The sequence below is a fragment of the Podarcis melisellensis genome (assembly GCF_964234715.1).
Source record: "Podarcis melisellensis genome assembly, chromosome: 15".
Lineage (NCBI taxonomy): Eukaryota > Metazoa > Chordata > Lepidosauria > Squamata > Lacertidae > Podarcis > Podarcis melisellensis.
Window position 1 is genome coordinate 9,387,093 of NC_138532.1, and position 21,005 is coordinate 9,408,097.

Below are 21,005 nucleotides of genomic sequence, written 5' to 3' on the forward strand. Positions count from 1 at the left end.
TTTGGCAAAATTGCTCCCCCGATTTCATTGGCTGCAAATTGAGTGGGAAATTTGAGGCCACTTTCATTCAGCCCTTTACTACATGGGTTGTTGATCGGATTCAATGACCCAGTCTCTGACTGCACTATAAGACCACCTGCCTTGAGTTCCAGTAGATTCCCCAGCAAGATAGGGCTTCGTTTTTGTTTTGTGTTTAATTTATTGTTATCTAGGCTTGGAATGTTCCATGGAAGAATCTCCCAGAGATAACTCTAAGTCATCCACTCTCTGAAGAATGCAGTCACACCCTGTGTGGGTAGACAAAGATAACACTGAGTTGCAATCACAGTAAACACCTCCTGATAAGGTTCTCTGAGCTGCTATAGAGCTCTGGAATGAGATAGAATGTACGGCTACACATTTCCATTGCTATCTGACCATATCTGCAGTATTGTTTCAATCTGACAGTTTCAGCTGATGTAAGTGGCTTCAGCTGAACCTCTATGAGTTTTCCACTTTGAAGTCCATGAGAACATAACCAAACAAAATGACGGAATTGCCGACACAGTAACATGATGGCCACAGTTCTATGAGGGGTTGAACCATAGAAAGAAATGCAGGAGATTTGTATTTGTATTGAAGTAGGTCACAATAGGGACGCAGGTGGCGCTGTGGGTTAAACCACAGAGCTTAGGACTTGCCAATCAGAAGGTCGGTGGTTCGAATCCCCGCGACGGGGTGAGCTCCCGTTGCTCAGTCCCTGCTCCTGCCAACCTAGCAGTTCAAAAGCACGTCAAAGTGCAAGTAGATAAATAGGTACCGCTCCAGCGGGAAGGTAAATGGTGTTTCCGTGCGCTGCTCTGGTTCGCCAGAAGCAGCTTAGTCATGCTGGCCACATGACCCGGAAGCTCCCTCAGCCAATAAAGCTGGACCTAATGGTCAGGGGTCCCTTTACCTTTAGGTCACAACTTTTCATTGATTAAATGAACAAGGCATTGGGCATGTATTGATAAGTAGGGTAGAGTCAACCGTGAGTTGGGGAATCGTCTCTGACATACACCAGGTGTTGCGATCACACTCAGGCCACCATTTGGAGAGGTGCTATGCCTCCCCCCAAGTGTGAACTCCTGGACAGAGACACCCTTCCTGAACCCCTTTAACAGACTGCCTGATCAGCTAAGGATCCAACCCACTGCCCTCCCACCCATGTTGTGGCTATGAGGTAGGCAAAAACCTGCAGACCGGCCAATTCATCTGCAGGACAAAATCTCCCCTGGCCCCAAATAAGGCAACTGAATAAAGCATAGCAAGTCCCTCACCCTGACCTACTCACTCACCTTAGGGCAAGCCACTTAACAGCCTGGGTGACGTGTGGTCCCACAGCATTCTCCCAAGAAGATAAGCTACCCAAGGCCACCCTCTTAAATACAGCAGAGGTGGAGCTGGTTAATCCCCCTCCACCAATGACCAGATTGGCCCCTTCAAAGGGCCTTCCTACCAGGCCAGTGGAGCTGGAGGAGAAGGCGCTGAGTGTCCCCCTACAGCCATGCAGGAAGATGGCCTCCGGGACTGGGCTTCAGCCATGCTGCACAGCAAACACCACTTCCCCCGATGCTGTACCAAGGGCACAGCAGGGTGAGACCAATGCCATCCTGCTCACCCACCCAGGTCTCAGTAATGCAGACCTTACATTGCCATATGTCAAAGAAACCAGCAACCATCACCAAGAACACCTGGGGGGGCTCATCTCAGAGAAGCACACCTGCTACCAAAGACCCACAACCCACATCCCACAAGGATGTCACATAGAGGAGGGAGAAAGGTTTTCTGCTGCTCCAGAAAAGCAGACACGGACCCACATCCCACAAGGATGTCACATAGAGGAGGGAGAAAGGTTGTTTTCTGCTGCTCCAGAGAAGTGGGCACGGAGCAATGGATCCAAACTACAAGAAAGAAGATTCCACCTAAACATTAGGAAGAACTTCCTGACAGTAAGAGCTGTTTGACAGTGGAATTTGCTGCCAAGGAGTGTGGTGGAGTCTCCTTCTTTGGAGGTCTTTAAGCAGAGGCTTGACAACCATATGTCAGGAGTGCTCTGATGGTGTTTCCTGCTTGGCAGGGGGTTGGACTTGATGGCCCTTGTGGTCTCTTCCAACTCTATGATTCTATGATTCTATGATTCTACAACTGAAGGATGCAATCGGCAGAACATGCCTGGCGCAGCCCACCGGCCCCATGCAAGGCAAAGCCAGCCCTACCCTGATCTCCCTTTCTCAAGATTCATCCATTGGACTTTGAATTTGCATGTCAAGTAAATCAGCTCTGGGGTGGATCAGCTCCCTGCCAAAAGCAAAGGGGCTTGCATTGGAAACAGCCCTCAAGGCAAGTCTAGGATCTAGGAGTCTTGGTTGACCACAAACTTGACATGAGCCAACAGTGTGAAGCGGCAGCTAAAAAACCCAATGCAATTCTGGGCTGCATCAATAGGAGTATAGCATCTAGATCAAGGGAAGTAATAGTGCCACTGTATTCTGCTCTGGTCAGACCTCACCTGGAGTACTGTATCCAGTTCTGGGCACCACAGTTCAAGAAGGACACTCACAAACTGGAACGTGTCCAGAGGAGGGCAACCAAAATGGTCAAAGGCCTGGAAACGATGCCTTATGAGGAACGGCTAAGGGAGCTGGGCATGTTTAGCCTGGAGAAGAGGAGGTTAAGGGGTGATATGATAGCCATGTTCAAATATATAAAAGGATGTCACATAGAGGAGGGAGAAAGGTTGTTTTCTGCTGCTCCAGAGAAGCGGACACGGAGCAATGGTTCCAAACTACAAGAAAGAAGATTCCACCTAAACATTAGGAAGAACTTCCTGACAGTAAGAGCTGTTCAACAGTGGGATTTGCTGCCAGGGAGTGTGGTGGAGTCTCCTTCTTTGGAGGTCTTTAAGTAGAGGCTGGACAACCATATGTCAGGAGTGCTCTGATGGTGTTTCCTGCTTGGCAGGGGGTTGGACTCGATGGCCCTTGTGGTCTCTTCCAACTCTATGATTCTATGATTCTATGATTCTAAGTCACAGCTATGGAGGAACAATTGGGGGCAATTGGCAGTTTAAAAGTTGGTGTTCAGTGCAACCCCTGCTGCTTTGGGGCAGGATCAAGTTAATATCAAAGCTCCTAAATCTCTGGGCTGGGCAAGGTGTGGCAAACTATGGCTGGGGGGCACGCATGCTGTGGCAGGAGCAGTTTGATGAATCAGTCTTCAGAAATGATAGGCTATAGGAGAAGAACTGGTGGAGCTTACCCTCTTGTCACTCAGACACATTTCTCCTGGATCTGCCATGTTTCCAAAGAGGGTAATAGATCCACACATCTTTGAGAAGGTGCTTCACAGAGCTGGAACAAAGAGGGCTCTTGCAATTCATAAATAATATTTAAAGCCCCAATTCTTCTGAGGCTTTGTAGTCTGCTCAGTGGGAATGCAGGTGGTGCTGTGGTCTAAACCACTGAGCCTAGGGCTTGCCGATCGGAAGGTCGGCAGTTTGAATCCCCGCGACGGGGTGAGCTCCCGTTGCTCAGTCCCTGCTCCTGCCAACCTAGCAGTTCGAAAGCACGTCACAGTGCAAGTAGATAAATAGGTACCACTCCAGCAGGAAGGTAAACGGCGTTTCCATGCGCTGCTCTGGTTTAGCCACATGACCCAGAAAAACTGTCTGCAGACAACTGTCGGCTCCCTCGGCCAGTAAAGCGAAATGAGTGCCGCAACCCCAAACCCTGGAGAGCTGCAGCCAGCCAGTGGAGACAATGCTGTGCTAGATGGACCAGATTGATTCAGAAGGCAGCTTTCCATGTTCTTATCATTCAAGGGGAGAATGTGTGAATAGGGCTAGTGATTTCCATTGAATGCCTGGCTCAGGGATGGGGAAGCCGTGGCGCTCCAGATGGCAACACAGCTGGGATTCAACTCCCATCAGCCCCAGCTGCATTGCCAGGGGTCAGCTGGGCAGTCACTGGTTCTCTGATCCCTGTCCTAGCTATTCACTCAGTGTGCCACCTATCTTCCAAGGGCGTCTTACCCATAATGGTGCGGGCCGCCAGGGCGCCAAGTTCTGCAGGGCACCAGGGAAGAGGCGGAGGGTGGACGCAGCGCCTTCCGACATCAGCTGACTGCCCTCGCCCACCTCTGCCATGTCGTGCCAAAGCAGCGCCGCGCCCGGAGCCTCCGTCTGCCATGGCCACCACGGCAGGAAGTGGCCAGCTGAGCAGGGAGGCGCTGTATCCAGCCCCCGCCTCTTCCCTGCCAGAGGAGCCGCCCTCCAGCTGCTGCCCGCCTCCTTCAGCCCCGCAGGCAGCGCTGTCCTCCCTAAAAAACTCTGGGAAATGGGGGTGCGGTGCTGGAAGGAGCTTTGCACCATGGCGCCAGATATGTTTAAGACGCCCCTGCTATCTTCCCATCTGCTCCTGCAACTGATACACCTCTGAACATTCTTGTGCACCAGTTACCTCTTGGGCAAGTGGCTCCCTACACAAACTCTTCAGGGAATGTACTGTGGCAGAGTTATGTGCACTGGAGAGCTGCATATATCCATCTGGCCCCAGGCAGTGAATTTAACATTCACAAGGATTTCATGAGGTTGTGTGAACACAACTACAGAGAGCTCTATTGCTGTGCAATTGCTTGTGTCAATAGCGGCAATCATAGCTACTTTAAGGGAAATGCAGAATCTGGGACTGAACAAGAGACAGGAATGAAAACCAGCTGAGCACATCCTCTGGGTCATCAGCTATGCTGATTGCCCCTCACATTGATTGATGTTCGACCCATAGACATGCTGTCAACTTGACATGCAAGAATTTCTCCTGGTTGATGTGCCCAGGGAGTGTTTCGTTTTATCACCAGCCTCGTGCCGTTGAGGGAGGGATTGGATAATAAGGATGTAAAAATCAAAGCCACTGATCTAATAAGACTTTTGTGCGGAATTAGTGGGAACAAATACTGACAGATTGCTAACATGTAACAGTGAAAATTACCGACATGATGAGACTCTTGCACCCTAACCAGCACCTCATGTTATCCCATTAACAAAACTGATGAGACAAAATTGCTAATAGGGGAAAACTTTCAGGTTGGATTATATCACTCCTGTATAGCATCGGTAATGGAACGAACGAAAGGAAAGCAATATGATAAAAAAACATGATGGCCAAGCCTATCATCCAAAAGAAGCTGACATCATGTTTCAGTTCCAAAGCAACGAACATAGGCTAAGGGCTGTTACTGTTTAATTAATTGGTTAATGAATCTCTACCCTGCCTTTCAGACAAGGCTGGCTGCCAAAGGAGCTTACAATTAAAACCCGCCTACAGCTAGGGCATTCTCACAAACACCATCATGTGTTGAAAGCATGGGTGGCAGGATCACGTGTTGCAACTTACCCTGGACAATGGTGCGCACACTTGCCATGGCCTGTGAAGGGGAACCACTTGGTGGGCTGCTTGGCCTGGCCACCAAACACATGACCAGCAGGGTGTGTGGGCTCAGGGTTCATCAGTGGCAGAAGGCAGGGCAAGTGAGTGCAGGCTAGAAATTCTACACAAATGTTTTGTCCCCATCCCCACCCAAGAGTACTTTAACAATATATTAAATAACACAAGGAGAGTGCTGCTGGATGTCAGGGACTGACCCTCCCACGGAGGAGGAAGAGGAAGACAGTATAGATTTACAACAGTGGTTTGCAGGAGGTCACAGCTCAGAGGCAAGAGGAGGGGAAAAGTTGGGAAATCATGGGAGAGGAGGAGGAGGCAGAAGCGGAGCAGCAGCTGGCTGACATGGTGTCATTGGAAAGCATTCCAGACCCTCCATCTCCCAGAATCCGGCGAGCATTAAAAGTAGGAGAGCAAAGAGCTCAAAGACAGAGAGCGCGTAGCAGCACCCGTAGAGGAGGAGGAGGAGGAGGAGGAGGAGGAGGAGGAGGAGGAGGAGAAGAAGAAGAAGAAGAGGAGGAGGAGGAGGAGGAGGAGGAGGAGGAGGAGGAGGAGGAGGAGGAGGAGTTTGGATTTGATATCCCACTTTATCACTACCCTAAGGAGTCTCAAAGTGGCTCACAACCTCCTTTCCCTTCCTCCCCACAACAAACACTCTGTGCGGTGAGTGAGGCTGAGAGACTTCAGAGAAGTGTGACTGGCCCAAGGTCACCCAGCAGCCGCATGTGGAGGAGCGGGGACGCGAACCCGGTTCACCAGATTACGAGTCTGCTGCTCTTAACCACTACACCACGCTGGCTCTCTAGAGGAGATGATGAGAATGACAAATGAGGAAGTGTGAGAGACGGGGGTAGAGATTCACTTGGGACAACACCATTATCCAATAGGCTGGGTTCTATAGCCTCTCTCTGTAAAGATTGAAATAAAAAAGGACGGTAAGAAACTTTATACTTTCCTGGGCAACCAGTTGGGAGCCGCTGACACTGGACCAAGCCAAAGGTCCACCTCCTCCAGTAGCCAGTCTTCACGGTCAATAACCAGCTGCCTACAAGCAGGACCTGTGATGGCCAATAACACAAGTGTGGAGAGTGTGTTGTTGTGCTCAGGTCCCTGTGGGCTTCCTGTAGGAATCCGGTCGATGACTCAGAGAACAGGATGCTGGACCAGGTGGGCCATTGGCCTGATCCAACTGACTCTTGTTTTGTTGTGTACTGCAAAGGAACACACATGTTAACAGCATCTTTTTAAGGCATCCTAGAATAAGGACAGAAAATAAGGGGTGTACCTGGAAACAAGGCTCATTGGGGCATATCCCATCACTCCTGATTTTGCACTTTGTATTTCATGTGCTTATTTTGTTGCAGGTGCTGCTTCAGCAACATCCCTCTCAAGGTGCCCATAAGACTGTGCAGCCCCAATGCAATGTCCTGGATTCCTTCCTCGCAAGATTTGGCATACACGGCAAGCAGCCCTTATATGGTAATTTCCTGAATCTCAGCTTGAACTCAGTTGTGTTGCAGGCTTTAGGGAGAAGAAAAGGCTTCCAAACCACTGAAAGCTGAAGTCATTGCTTTTCTGTGATGATGAATTATCACCCTCCGTCCAAGAAACATTGCATAAGCAAAGAATTTATTCTAGTCCTGATAAATCCTCTCCAACGAATATGTGTGAGAATTCCAGTTCTCACTGGGGACAAAGGCTTTGCTGCCACCGAGCCATTCTTTCAACTGTTCCCAGCAATACTGGCTGTTGATTGAGATCCAGAGTCTTCCCACGTGACCAAAAGGGCACAACAGTAGAGCTGCCATTATTATCCTAGCAGAGGTCCTGTGCCTTTAGCAGCTTCTTCTTCTTTGGCGATCACTCGTAGCCAAGTAAGATTGTCTTCCATAAACATGGTTTTAACAATGAGTCGTAAGTGACTGTGGAGGCCAATTCTGGACCCACACATCCTTTCACAGTGGGGACATTGGTTCCCAGGCAGGGGTTTATCACGGTGTGGATTTGCCAAGCGTGCCTTCCTCTTAGCACGTTTCTCCCTTGCGTTCTAAGTTCGAGTGTCTTCAAAGTCCATGACACCTTTGGTAAAGGCTGTTCTCCAACTGGAGCGCTCGCAGGCCACTGTTTCCCAGTTGTTGGTGTTAATACTACATTTTTTTAGATTTGCCTCGAGACAGTCTTCAAACCTCTTTTGTTGACCACCAGCATTACGCTTTCCATTTTTAAGTTCGAAATAGAGTAGTTGCTTTGGAAGACGATAATCAGGCATCCGCACAACATGATCAGTCCAACGAAGTTGATGCTGGGGTGTCCAATCCACTTGTTCCATTAGCCCAAGGATTTATATTTGAACATCAGAATTTTCCCTTTCTCCTACCCACTTCTGTGGGCCCCACACCCTCCCCACATCTGCTGCAGAGGGTTGGGGGAGCCCCTATAACATATTTAAAGGGCACTCCAGGTGAGGAGATGGGGAGAACGTTGCATTGCACAGGCAGAAATCCCTGTGCTGATGCAATGCTCACGTAGCACTACTTTGGATACAACTCATAGAGTTGGAAGAGACCTCAAAGGTCTTCCATGCCATCCCCTCTCCTGATGGAAGAAATTCACTGCTATAGCATCTACATCTAGCAGGTGGGCAGCCAGCCTCTGTTTAATAAATTCTAACAAAGGAGAATTTACCACTTTGCCCACTGTGGCATCCCCTAGACAGGTAACATTTTACTGGTTGGATTTCTGCCTGCCCTGCTGCTGCCTAGCCCCTCTGACATATAGACCAAGAGACACTGGCGGAGGAAGAGGAGTGGGGGGGGAGCGCACTGCCCCCAGCATTGCGATCCCGGTGGGGTGCCATCGTGGCTGTCCCCCCCTCCCCCTGCAGGTGGTGTGCCACGCCCCAGGACGCGCGTTGCACTACTGCGGGCAGTGCGCCATGTCCCTGGGATGCATGCAAGCCCCACCTCTGCCTGCTCTCTGCCCCCCAGTGCCGGAGCATGAAGCTCCAACACTATCAAAACAAGGCTGTTTGGAGATCTCAGCAACATCTAAGCCTTCTTCAGATGTTCTTCTCCCCACAGGATGAGGAGGAAAAGCAAGGATATGGAACCTAGATCTACCTTCTCCATGCATGTTGAAGCACAGCAGACTCATCACTACAAATATGCTATTAGTGTAAACACATACAGAGATGATACATTCAAAAACCACTGTCCAGTAAACAAACACGATGGCAGATCCCGGCAAACAATGCACAGGAGCCAGGAGTTGGTGGCAGGGACACCATTCCCTACTGAACCTGTAAAATCCAAAGCAGACAAACAGAGGTGTTTGCCAGTCAGCTCTGCCTCTTTCTCTCCCTCTCGCCCGGTTTTAAACTAGAATTTCTCATAGTTGGGAAACGGATCTCAAAACATTGCTGGTCTGCAGGGAATTCTGGAAGTCTGCATATGTTACCATTTGGAAAGAGGAATGTTCTGTGACAACCAAAATTTATGGTATCGAAATGTGCTTTCTGTCAGGGCATGGCAGCAAACCACATGGAAATGGCTTAGTCATTTGGTGTTCTCACTAGTTTACCATGAACTCCTTGTGCCCTGTGTGTGTGTGTGTGTGTGTGTGTGTGTGTGTGTGTGTGCTGGGTGGGGGGACGTTCTATTTTAATTCTGGCGCCACCAGGTCACTTCCTGGGGAATTGGAGAATAGGGGCTTTTGGCCTGGTTTTCCCCACCCACCCTGTCCTTGGATAATATGGTACATTTTGCAAAAGCCAACAGATGCAAATGAACAAACAGCATCTCTCTCTTTCTCTCTCTCTTTTTGTGGGAAAGAGAACAGCAGCTGTGAATTTTAAGAAACAGACAGCTGAACCGGGACAAAGGCAACAATCCTAAACCTCACTTACCCAGAAGTAAGTCCCATTAACTTCAATAGGGATGGGATCCCCCTGAGGAGATGAATCCGTCCATTTCCGTTTCGCTCAGTTTCTCATTTTGCCAATCTTAAATTCAACTCTCCACATTTCCAGAGAAATTAACATTTTTAGGGGGCAAGAAACAAAATAAAAACTTCATGTAACTTAATCAGCATTTTAGCATTCATTTTTCCTAGTATACACTTTTGTGTATGCAGTCTTGATTAATACACACACTTTTGCAAGCAATTCCCCTAATATACATATTTTTATACATGTTATTGGACTTTTTGTTTCTGTTCATGTGTCGGTTTTGTGAAGTGCTAATTCAGTAAGCTGAATTTCTCCTCCACTCTTGATTCTGAGTAGATACAATTTAAACCAGGCTCCCAGAGACTCATGCAACCAAATTGACTTGTTGAGGAGGTGGTTCATGTGCAAGCATGTCATGTTGCCTATTTGTCTGGAAGAGTAGTATGCATTGTTCCTTTGTTAGTTTAAATATCTATCCTCTTCTAACCTCAAAGCCAGAGTCGTCTATGGTACAAGCACATATTCATCAGAGCAGTGGAAGAAGGCAGAAACCAAAACATTTTGCTCTAATAATTTCATATCTGCTTTGTTAGTCATTGTAATAAATACGGTATATTTATTAGAGCTATGCTGAAATTTTCAAGCATTTATTTTCAAGCTGTTTCTTGAGCAGGTGAAGATGAAATAAAACATCCCTACAAAGTCTTTTGGTGAATGAAATGTCTCCAAGAGGTTCAAGAGGGGATTTTTACCTACTTTATTTAACTTTACAGAGTAGCCATAAGTTTTCCATTTTCTTTCTGTACATATTAAACTCTGCTGCTTCCTACAAACTGCACTTTGGGAGAGATGCTACATCGTGACACACAGTTCTGTTCCCTAAGGCATTCTGGAAAGTGTGACTGTGTGAAATGGCCTGTGGCTATCTCCACAGTGTTCCTCTGCTCTGCATCTCTGCTCTGCAGATGATAGAGGGGTAGAGATCATATTTAAATAAAACCACCATTAAGAGAATCTGCTAGCTGCTCCCTGACCATTCAACACCCTCAGAAGACAATCTTGGGTTTTAGTTACAGGTAGGTAGCCATGTTGGTCTGTCGTAGTCGAAACAAAATAAAAAAATTCCTTCCAGTAGCACCTTAGAGACCAACTAAGTTAGTTATTGGTATAACTAACTTACCAATACCAATAACTACGGTAATTTAGTTGGTCTCTAAGGTGCTACTGGAAGGAATTTTTTAATTTTGTTTCAAGCTTGGGTTTTGTCAGACATACGGATGATCCAAGTTCCACACCTAGAGAGAGCAGCCACCAGTAGATGTCATGGTGTTCTGGCAAAAGATCCAGAAGATCATTCTTATGTGTAGAACAGCGACAGATAATTCAGCCCTCAACCCACCAGATGTTGAAGAACTACAACTCCTATCATCCCTGACCATTGACCACGCTGGCTGAGGCAGGATAGAAATTAGAAATTAGAGTACAGCAACATATGGAGCATCACGGGTTCCCCATCCTTGTGTAGTCCATTTGGTTGAGGAAAATCAAGCAGGTGTTCTTTGAAGGATGCAGAACCCTCTCTTTGTGATCATGGTATCTCCCCTGCCAGGTAAGTATACCGTCTCAAGGATGTAAACATTGACATAAATTCACATGAACAATTACATGATCACCCTCAATGCATGGCAAACTCTGCACTCATTCATCTCGCTCACATTCCTAACACGTCAACTGGGTTGTGTGAACTAGCCCTAAGGCAAGTGAATGGCTTTTGTGACCAGCTTGAAGGATAAGAGCCCTAGTTCAGATGTAGCAATCCAGGTGCAACAAACCATAGCTTAGCTTTATCTCAATGCTTTGTAGTTTGTTAAACCACAGTTTCCTGTGATATCCAAATTAGGAAACTGGTTTGAGTGCTCTCTTAAAAACCAGAATACTAATCTTGATTTTGATTCCAATTTACTATCCTGCTTTGTAGGAGCAAACCACAATTTCCCAGTTCAGATACCATAGGTAACTGTAGTGTAACAAACTAGGAAGCATTGAGTTAAGACCTGAGTGAGAGGGAATGAGCAAGCACCCAGGTGCCCAGTTTGCTCCTGATCCAAGAAGCTACGGTGTATTGGACAAAGGTCATTACATCAGAAGCAGGCCATAGTGCTTGATGTAATCTCTAGACCCTTTCATGCTCTTTAACCTCAAGTTGCATTAGGAGAACACACACAGTCATTCAGCCTCCCTTTTGTATTCTATACCCTCTGCACTAAAAAAATAAAAATAAATGTAAAGGCCTTCTTGAACTCTTCCTTCTCCAAGCTTTTGTACAGTTCAGCTTTAGGCCCAATGAACAAAAAAAAATATGTGGCAGCTGTGCATTGTATTCGCCAGTAGTCAGTCAGGAAAGTAATTGGCCAAAGATTATTCTGTATAATTGAATGGCAGGGGCTTTGTATACCAAAGAGGGACGTGTCTTTGTCAGAAAAGTCTTTACAAAGTATCCAAGCTCCGGGTGTCACAGAGGACAAGTTTTTTAATCATGTTAAAATGATTTATTTAAACGTCAAGACGTGTCACCTCACTTCCTTTCATTTTTCAAACTGTTTGTGTTTTTTCTGGATGATAAATTTATCTTCAGACAGCCTCAATATGACTAATTAACTTTGAAATATAAGAACCAGATGTGTGAGCTGGAGAGCTTTCTGAACTCCTGCCAGACATCCCCCCCCCTCCTTCCCTCTCCATTGCTTGCTCCTTCCTGCTGGCGGAGCTCATCTCGCTAAGTAGACTACACTCTGTACTCTCATACGAGGAAATCCACATCATACTTTAGCAACCCAAATTGATTTCTTTCCCTCTCTCGTTAGAAACGTTTTTAAAAGGAAAACACATTGAAAGTGACCGCAGTATGTTCAAGGCACATCACCGTGGCCTAGAAAGCAGGAAAGGGGTTGGCGTACCTGCCGTAATGGTATTTAAAGCACGGCGTGAGCCATTATAATGCGCCTGCCGCATTGAAGTAGCTGAAGCTACACAGTGACATCAAATGATGGGCTTTTAAAGGAAATCTTTCTGTGTGAAGCGTTCCTCCCCCTCCTCTGTCTTTCTCTTTTGATGGCATGGCACAGCACGGCAAGGCAATCTGAGCTGCGATGGGAGCTGTCAATTAAACCAAACCTCCTGTACGCCAAGGGTAGGAGAATCTCAAACCCAGGACTGAATGTGGTCATCGAGGCCACTGTATCTGGACCACAGGACTCTCTCCTGGCCACAGCCCCTCCCCCCAGACTACACCCCTCACTGTCCTTGATTCATACCATCCTTGAGTGTTTTTGCCTTGCTGGAATGTGTCCTTCAACTCTGAAAATGCTTCTTGTTTGTCTGAATGGAGGATAGTGTGGGGTTTGTGACTGCTTGGAAACTAATCTAATATGCAAAGGTTACATACATACGTGTGTGTGTGTGTGTGTAAAGTAAAGTAAAGGTAAAGGTACCCCTGACCATTAGGTCCAGTCGTGGCCAACTCTGGGGTTGTGGTGCTCATCTTGCTTTATTGGCTGAGGGAGCTGGCATACAGCTTCCGGGTCATGTGGCCAGCATGACTAAGCCGCTTCTGGCGAACCAGAGCAGCGCACGGAAACGCCGTGTACCTTCCCGCCAGAGCAGTACTTATTTATCTATTTGTACTTTGACGTGCTTTCAAACTGCTAGGTTGGCAGGACTGAGCAACAGGAGCTCACCCCATCGCGGGGATTCGAACTGCCAACCTTCCGATCGGAAAATCCTAGGCTCTGTGGTTTAACCCACAGCGCCACCTGTGTATATATACATACATATATATATATATATATATATATATATATATATATACACACACACACACACACACACACAAAAACACACACACACACACATACATGTGTATATATATATTGCTCAACCCACTTTTGCCTCTAGCTGCACCCACCATTAGCACATGGCCCCCCAAATATTTCTCAGAAGGGAATGTGTCCCTCAAGCTGAATAATGTCCCACTCCCCACATTGTGGCCTTGCCACTTTAAATCTGCACAATAGCTAGGGACGGACAAATCAGTCTATTTCTGGTTCATGACACTTTGACATGTGCAAGTCCATCCTGTCCCATTTCAGCACAGATCTCTCTTTACAAAAAGAACAGTGAAAGGCAGGCCCTCCAGAGCTTCTTTGATAGGGTTGCCATATTTCAAACATTTAGACAGAAAATCCGGACAGAAAAGTTTTTCGCTTTTTTAAGGTTTTGAGCTATTTTTAAGGATAAATGGCAAAAACGGAACTGCCGACATGCACTAACCCAACTGCAGTATTCTGGATATGTCTTGGAAAAACCAGATGTATAGCAACCCTATTCTTGGACTACAACTCCCATAGTCCCTGCCCAATGGCCAAGTAGGTAGGAGTGATGGGATCTGGAGTACAGCAACATCTCATGGACAACAGCATACCTCCAACCATTTGGTGCTGTAAATATATTTTAAATAAAGCAAGTTTAGAACATACTACATTGTAGTTGTAGTAGTAGTTAAAGCATTGTAGGGCTGTATTTAGTTACATGCACTCACAGCACTGGGACACGGGTGGCGCTGTGGGTAAATCCTCAGCGCCTAGGGCTTGCCGATCGCATGGTCGGCGGTTCGAATCCCCGCGGCGGGATGAGCTCCCGTCAAACGGTCCCAGCTCCTGCCCACCTAGCAGTTCGAAAGCACCCCTAAAGTGCAAGTAGATAAATAGGTACCGCTTTCTAGCGGGAAGGTAAACGGCGTTTCCGTGTGCTGCGCTGGTGCCGGCTCGCCAGAGCAGCTTCGTCACGCTGGCCACGTGACCCGGAAGTGTCTCCGGACAGCACTGGCCCCCGGCCTCTTAAGTGAGATGGGCGCACAACCCTAGAGTCAGACAGGACTGGCCCGTACAGGCAGGGGTACCTTTACCTTTACCTTTTACTCACAGCACAGTCTTAACCATGTCTACTCAGAGGTAAGTTATACTGAATTCAATGGGCCTTATTCCCAGGAAAGTGGGGTTAGGATTGCAGCTTTAATCCTTTCACCATTTGCCTGCTCTGTGGCATTTCAGGGTGTGGAAATGCATTGAGTCCTTCTGTGCAACACATCTTACTGCAGTTGTGTGCTCCTGCTGGTGCCCTGGCACTGCTTCACACTCCCTTGCCCCCGTCTCCCCCCCAGTAAGCAGCAGCAATGCCGCTGACGGGAGGTCAGGTGAGTGTGGCACTCCACCAAGCCATCTGCTCCTACTTTACTGTCCCCCTCTTGTTTACCCCTCTAGCAACAGCCCTGTGAGACCGGATATTCCACTTCCTGTATTGTAGCTGGGACGTTCCAAGCCATGAAATCTTGACTCATGGAATGAGTTGGTGACAGAGGCACAGCTAGTAGAGATACAGGCAGCGCCTGAAGACTTAGGTTAGTTAACACCTCTCCGAGAGAAAAGGGGCAATTCATTTGCATATGTTGCTTCGCTGAGATGGATGCAGATGTAAATCTGTACAGTCCCTGAATCTGTAGCTGAAGGATGTTGCTTCGTTGAGGTGTATGCAAAGGTACACTTGTGTAATCCCTGAACGTGAAGCTGAAATAGGAAGGAGCAGGGGCAAAAGTAAGCATAACCTTTTGCTTGCACACATGCAAACACACTTCTCTTCCCTTCTGCAGCCTGGGGGAAGTACCTGCTTTGCATGCAAGCTCAATGCCTGACTTCTCCAGGCGGGGCTCAGACAGACCCCAGACTGAACCCTGGGACAGCCACTGCCAGTCAGTGAGATCTATAATGATCTAGATAAAGGTAAAGGTAAAGGTACCCCTGCCCGTACGGGCCAGTCTTGACAGACTCTGGGGTTGTGCGCCCATCTCACTTAAGAGGCCAGGGGCCAGCGCTGTCCGAAGACACTTCCGGGTCACGTGGCCAGCGTGACATCGCTGCTCTGGCGAGCCAGAGCCGCACACGGAACGCCGTTTACCTTCCCGCTGGTAAGCGGTCCCTATTTATCTACTTGCACCCGGAGGTGCTTTCGAACTGCTAGGTTGGCAGGCGCTGGGACCGAGCAGCGGGAGCGCACCCCGCCGCAGGGATTCGAACCGCCGACCTTTCGATCGGCAAGTCCTAGGCGCTGAGGCTTTAACCCACAGCGCCACCTGCGTCCCAATGATCTAGATAGCATCTCTCAAAAATGACACCTATACATCGAACTGATGTGACAAGCAATACCTGGAGATCAAATGTGTTTGGACTCCCGAGACGTCTTCCTCAGTGGTCAAGGAATTTGTAGGATTCAATCTGGCACCCAAAGTTAGCCACTTGATTGTTCTATATATAGAAGAGGTTGTTGCAGGTGTATGTAGGAACCCCTGTAACTGCCAACTATATCCATATGTTTACTGTGTGTGCATGCATGGTAAACATAAAGCTGATATAAAAATATGAATTTCTACTAGTGCCCAATCATATATTTTTAGGCCATTCTCCAAGACTGAGAGGGATCAGGAGAGCTGCTCCTGAGCTAGAAGGACCATTGGAGTGACTTCTTATAAGGCAACTTTTTCTGTTCCTTATCGACTATAAAGCCACTTGCACTCAGAAATTGTGGCCGAGGTGGGAAGATTCACAATGTTGCTTCATTCTCATTGCATCACCACAGAACTCCTTGCTCATGTTGGGAAGAAAAACTCAGCAGAAGCAACTATGGTGGCAATTTGATGACAGGTTGTTCTGGGTATGACTAATTAGTGCATATGCGCACACATGGCTTCCAGGGCCTTCCTAATTATAACCATAGAACTGAAAGGCTGGAAGGAGATAGAGAAATCATGTAATCGAACCCTGTGCATTGAGGGAAGGCTCACAAATCAATACTGTCCTATCTAAAAGGGCATGGGTAGGCAAACTAAGGCCCAGGGGCCGGATCCAGCCCAATCACCTTGTAAATTCAGCCCACAGATGGTCCGGGAATCAGCGTGTTTTTACATGAGTAGAATGTGTCCTTTTATTTAAAATGCATCTCTGGGTTATTTGTGGGGCATAGGAATTCGCTCATTTTTATTTTTTCCCCAAAATATAGTCTGGCCCCCCACAAGGTCTGAGGGACAGTGGACTGGCCCCCTGCTGAAAAAGTTTGCTGACCCCTATAAAAGGGGAACAGAGACAGTCACAATCCAGCATCTAATATGATCCTTATTATACTCAACATGCCCCAAGACCTGCTGTTGACATTATTTAAAATAAAAATAAAAATACAAGTGTGATTTAGGCTTGTTCCGAACATCTCTGGAGCCACATTCAGATGGTTCAAGTCACTGAGATGAACCAGTGGTTCTCCAAGGGTGTGGTGTACCACACTGGTGTGGTAGGAGAGGATGGCAAGTGTGGCAGGAAGATTCAAGAATGACCAAAGAAACATTTAAACATTTCAGTGTAGTATAATATAGTATCAAAATAACTTTTTCCCCGATATACAGTCAGAAACATAATCCATGCTTCTTTTCAAGAGCACTGGCTATTCTTCTACAGGTCTCCATGACATACTGTTGTGAACAGGAATTTGTGTTGATGAGAAGATAAGAGATTGTTTGTCTCAAATTAGACCTAATGGAAATGAGATCACCTGGCAAAAGCAAGCTCACACCTCTCATTGAATTTGTATACATACATATGCAAGAGGCTCATTTATAATTATATTATGGATATCATAGAATCATAGAATCATAGAATCATAGAGTTGGAAGAGACCACAAGGGCCATCGAGTCCAACCCCCTGCCAAGCAGGAAACATGATTCATGTTCTTACGTGGCTGCATTGCATTATACTTTCTGGATGTCCCATGATCATATTACAAAGTAGTTGTGTTCTATGTTATAAATCAAGCGGTGCTTTTTGTTATAAATCAAGCGGTGCTTTTTGTTTTCCGATGTATTTGCTACCAATAAAAAGATTCAGTGTGGTGTGGGCAAAATTTTATTCTGAAAGTGGCACAGAGAAAAAAGTTTGTGAACCACTGAGCTGAAGGAATGCAGGAGTGTGGCCATGTCAGCCAGCACTACTTCAATTCCATATGCTCACCTTACCCTGGCCCAGAGGCATCTGCACATTCAGCATGAATATCTGTAGCAAAGGTGGGGGACCTCTAGGCTATGGACCAAACTTGGCCCATTAGGCCTTCCCATTTGGCTCACCAGGCCATTTTGGAAAAGCCACACCCACCTGCCCTACACTTGTCATAATAAATGACATCAGGTATGAGGTTGGTGAGGGTGGGGCTTCAAAGGGCCAATCAGGAGGTTCAAGTGAGTGCTTGATTGTTCCTTTGCTGGAGCAAGGTGTGCTCCCACATGCCCAACACTGAATCCATAGATACTAAGGGGGTGCTAATGAAAGTACAGGCAACTCCCCATTTCTGTGGAGGTTGCGTTCCGAGGCACCACACATGTCATTTTGGTGCGCATAAGCTTGCCCCAGCCCCTTCCAGCGCCAAAAATGGTGTGTCCAACATGCACAAATGGGGAGTTGCCTGTACACAATGCTGGGGGCAGGGCTAGCTGGGGAAAGTGGGTGGAATAAAGAATGCAATTTTTATCTGTGCACAGTAGGCTAGTTTCTACACAAACCTCTCTATCATGCATCCAGATCAAAGCAGGAGTCATTAACAGAGTCCACGGATGCATTCTAACCAGGAACAAACACTCAAGGTGGGAGCAAAGCAAGGCCAGTGGTGTGTATGGCCGGGGGGGGGGGAGCGTGTCACTGGGAAGGAGGTGTGACCAAATGACCAGACAGAGAGGCCTGGAAGGCCACATTTGGGCCTGGGTTTGAGGTGCTTCATATCTGTTCTATATTCTCTTTCATAACTAAGAATGCAAGAAGGCAGTGATTTCTGTTCAATCCAGTGTCTGTCGCAAACAGCGCTCCTTCTGTTCAGATACAGTTTGACTTCTGCTAAAACCTACTGTGTTCCTCTCATTGTTCTGTAGGGCCAAAACTAATGCATCAGTTATGTGACTCACTATAACTTCGATGCATTTCAATGGACAGCAAGCAGCAAAAACAATGCAGAAAATAATATAATTATTTAGGTAATGTTTGCAGATTAAAAATGAAATAATGGTGAATACCATCCCTGACCTTGGGCAAACATATGATCTGTGGTGATGTTTCTGCTAGGGGTAGACTCCAGATTTGGCCAAAGCTTGAACTGAATCAAGCTAATTCAGGAGGATCCAGACATGGGCCGAGTCTGGTAAAAATAATAATTCCAGAGTGATCTGGGGCTGTGAATGGGAAGGCTGCAGGGAACATGCTGGGGAAACAGACCCCATCAGGATTGTATCGTCCATTCACCAACTGTATCACTGGCCCAGATAAGGGGGAGTCTTGTGCACAGTCCTAATTTCTGCTTCCAATGGAATCATCCAACATCCCTATTCATAATCCACCATCAGGAGGAGCTTGACAATATTCTTGCTAACTTTATGCCAATGGATAAAAGATAAGCCATGCTGAGCACCTTTTTCACCAAAGTAAAAGAGAGTTATTCTGCCATGGAACCCGAGGAAAACTGCAGAAAATCCCACTTTTTAACCTGGCTTTTCCTGCCTTCTTTTGCAGCATTTTAGCATTTTCCTTTAAAAAACAAAACAAAAACCTTCCATGTACCCTCAGCGAATGCTGAGCTCCCCCCCAAAAATGTTCAAAACAGAATCCTCTGAAACTCATTCTGCCACATTGATCATGCTTGCCAAGAGATCAAACTGAATGGTTGAAATACTGAAGGGCGATGATGTTGGGCTAAAATTTTGTCTCTCTGGCTTGCCCACTGAGTATCCCCATCGCAAGCTGAGAAGCTTCATTCAATAAGAGGCAGAGGCTATCTCTGCAGGCTGTCAGCCTTGACAAGCAGAAGACTGGTTTCCAATGGCATCTCCCACTCTCTGGTGCTACGTATTTAATAAAGCAAAACCTAGGATCAAGGAAGAGGGAGGGACCACAACCTCCTTTCTTCTGCTGTTACTCGAGTTCTTTAAAGCTTGCTTCCCGTCTGGCTCAGTCTCTCTCTCTCACTCTCTCTCCAGAAAATCCTTTCATGCCTCCCTCGCCAGACTGACATTTTGACAAGTTGCCACAAGTGACATCTGATTTGTACAAATTTCAAGACTAATAAATCTACCTGTCAAAGCGGAAACTTTAAAAGGAGCTAAGCCCAGCGGGTATAGTTTAACAGAACTCAAGTTGATGAAACTGTGGGATGGAGAAATTATATCTGTCACAATCCACCCACATTAGTTCTGCAGAGATGTTGGCAACTGAAACAAACGTCTTTCACAGCTTAGCAAAAAACATACACATACATGCGCACACACACAGAGAGAGAGAGAGCAAGTCAGCCAGTGAGGTAGAAGGGGGGAAAGGAAAAGCGATGTTTAATACTCTGAGTAACAAGTAACAGTTCTGTTTGTAAACTAACACATTTATGTATTTACTTAATTCCTCATTTGCTAAGAGTTTGTTTGTGTGTTCATGTGGGTGTCTGAGCATGTGTGCAGAGGGAGGACGTTTGTTGCGCTGTGCTCTCCAGCCCATTAAGAGATTGGAGCTTATCTAGGTCTGGATCCAGTAAGCCCTGAAGCACAGGCTTAACTTCAAACAGAGAAGACATTCCAGCAAATTCAGCTGTCCCATTTGCGTGCTTAATTAAGAGCTCTACCACATCAACGGTGCAGGGCTGAGACAGCTGTGACATTCAGAGAAACATCAGAGGCAGTAATGGATCACAACAGTCCTGGAATCAGAGGGAGAGCCTTAGCACGTGTTAACTAAAAGCTTCCAACCACCTCCAGACGCACCCTCAAAGATCCAGGTCCGACGGTGTTCATTTCTCCTGAAGCTCACAAGAGACATATTCCATGAGCCAGGTGTTTCTGCAATGTTCTCATTGTTAGGAGAAAAGGTTGTTTTTATACAACCCAGAAACATCCAATGAATTAGCCTCCAGCAACCTGATATCCTCTAGTTGCGTTGCACTACAATTCCCATCAGCCCTAGCCAGCACATGAGCCAGCTGGGGCTGATGGGAGTTTAGTGCAAAGCACCTGGAGGGCACCAGGTTCCCAAAGGCTGCAATGAATAGATTAATAATCTTCTTATTCCTTCAGGGGATCCAAATGTAGCTCCATCCTAGGTCACTGTGTGCTTTGAGGGAGTTTGTTTATGCTCAGGGACTCTTGGACAAGGTGATTTCAGGGCCTTTCCCCTCCTTCATAAGCCTCACTTTCTCCTTATTGCTGCTTCTGTTTCTGCTACCCATTCACCTGCCCAGTCCCTTTGGTACCAATTCATGCCACCACCCAGTAGCAGAGGACATAGGAAACTGCCCATCTAGCTCAGTATTCAGTGTCTGGCAGTGGCTCTCCTCAGCCCTATCTAGAGATGCACAAAGGTCTCTTCAGCCCTACCTGGTTGAACCTGGGATCTTCTGCATGCAAAGCAGATACTGTACCACTGAGCTATGGCCCTTCCCCATAAGCTGAGCAGAAACTGTTGCTCCTTTTCCTTAGTCCCAT

The 21,005-nt window shown here is 46.9% G+C and overlaps 1 long non-coding RNA gene across 1 annotated transcript in view; it reads right to left on the reverse strand.

The window, feature by feature from the left end:
• Positions 1–21,005, reverse strand: part of LOC309358317 — a 41,895-nt gene that overhangs the window by 10,709 nt on the left and 10,181 nt on the right. The window lies entirely within an intron of this gene.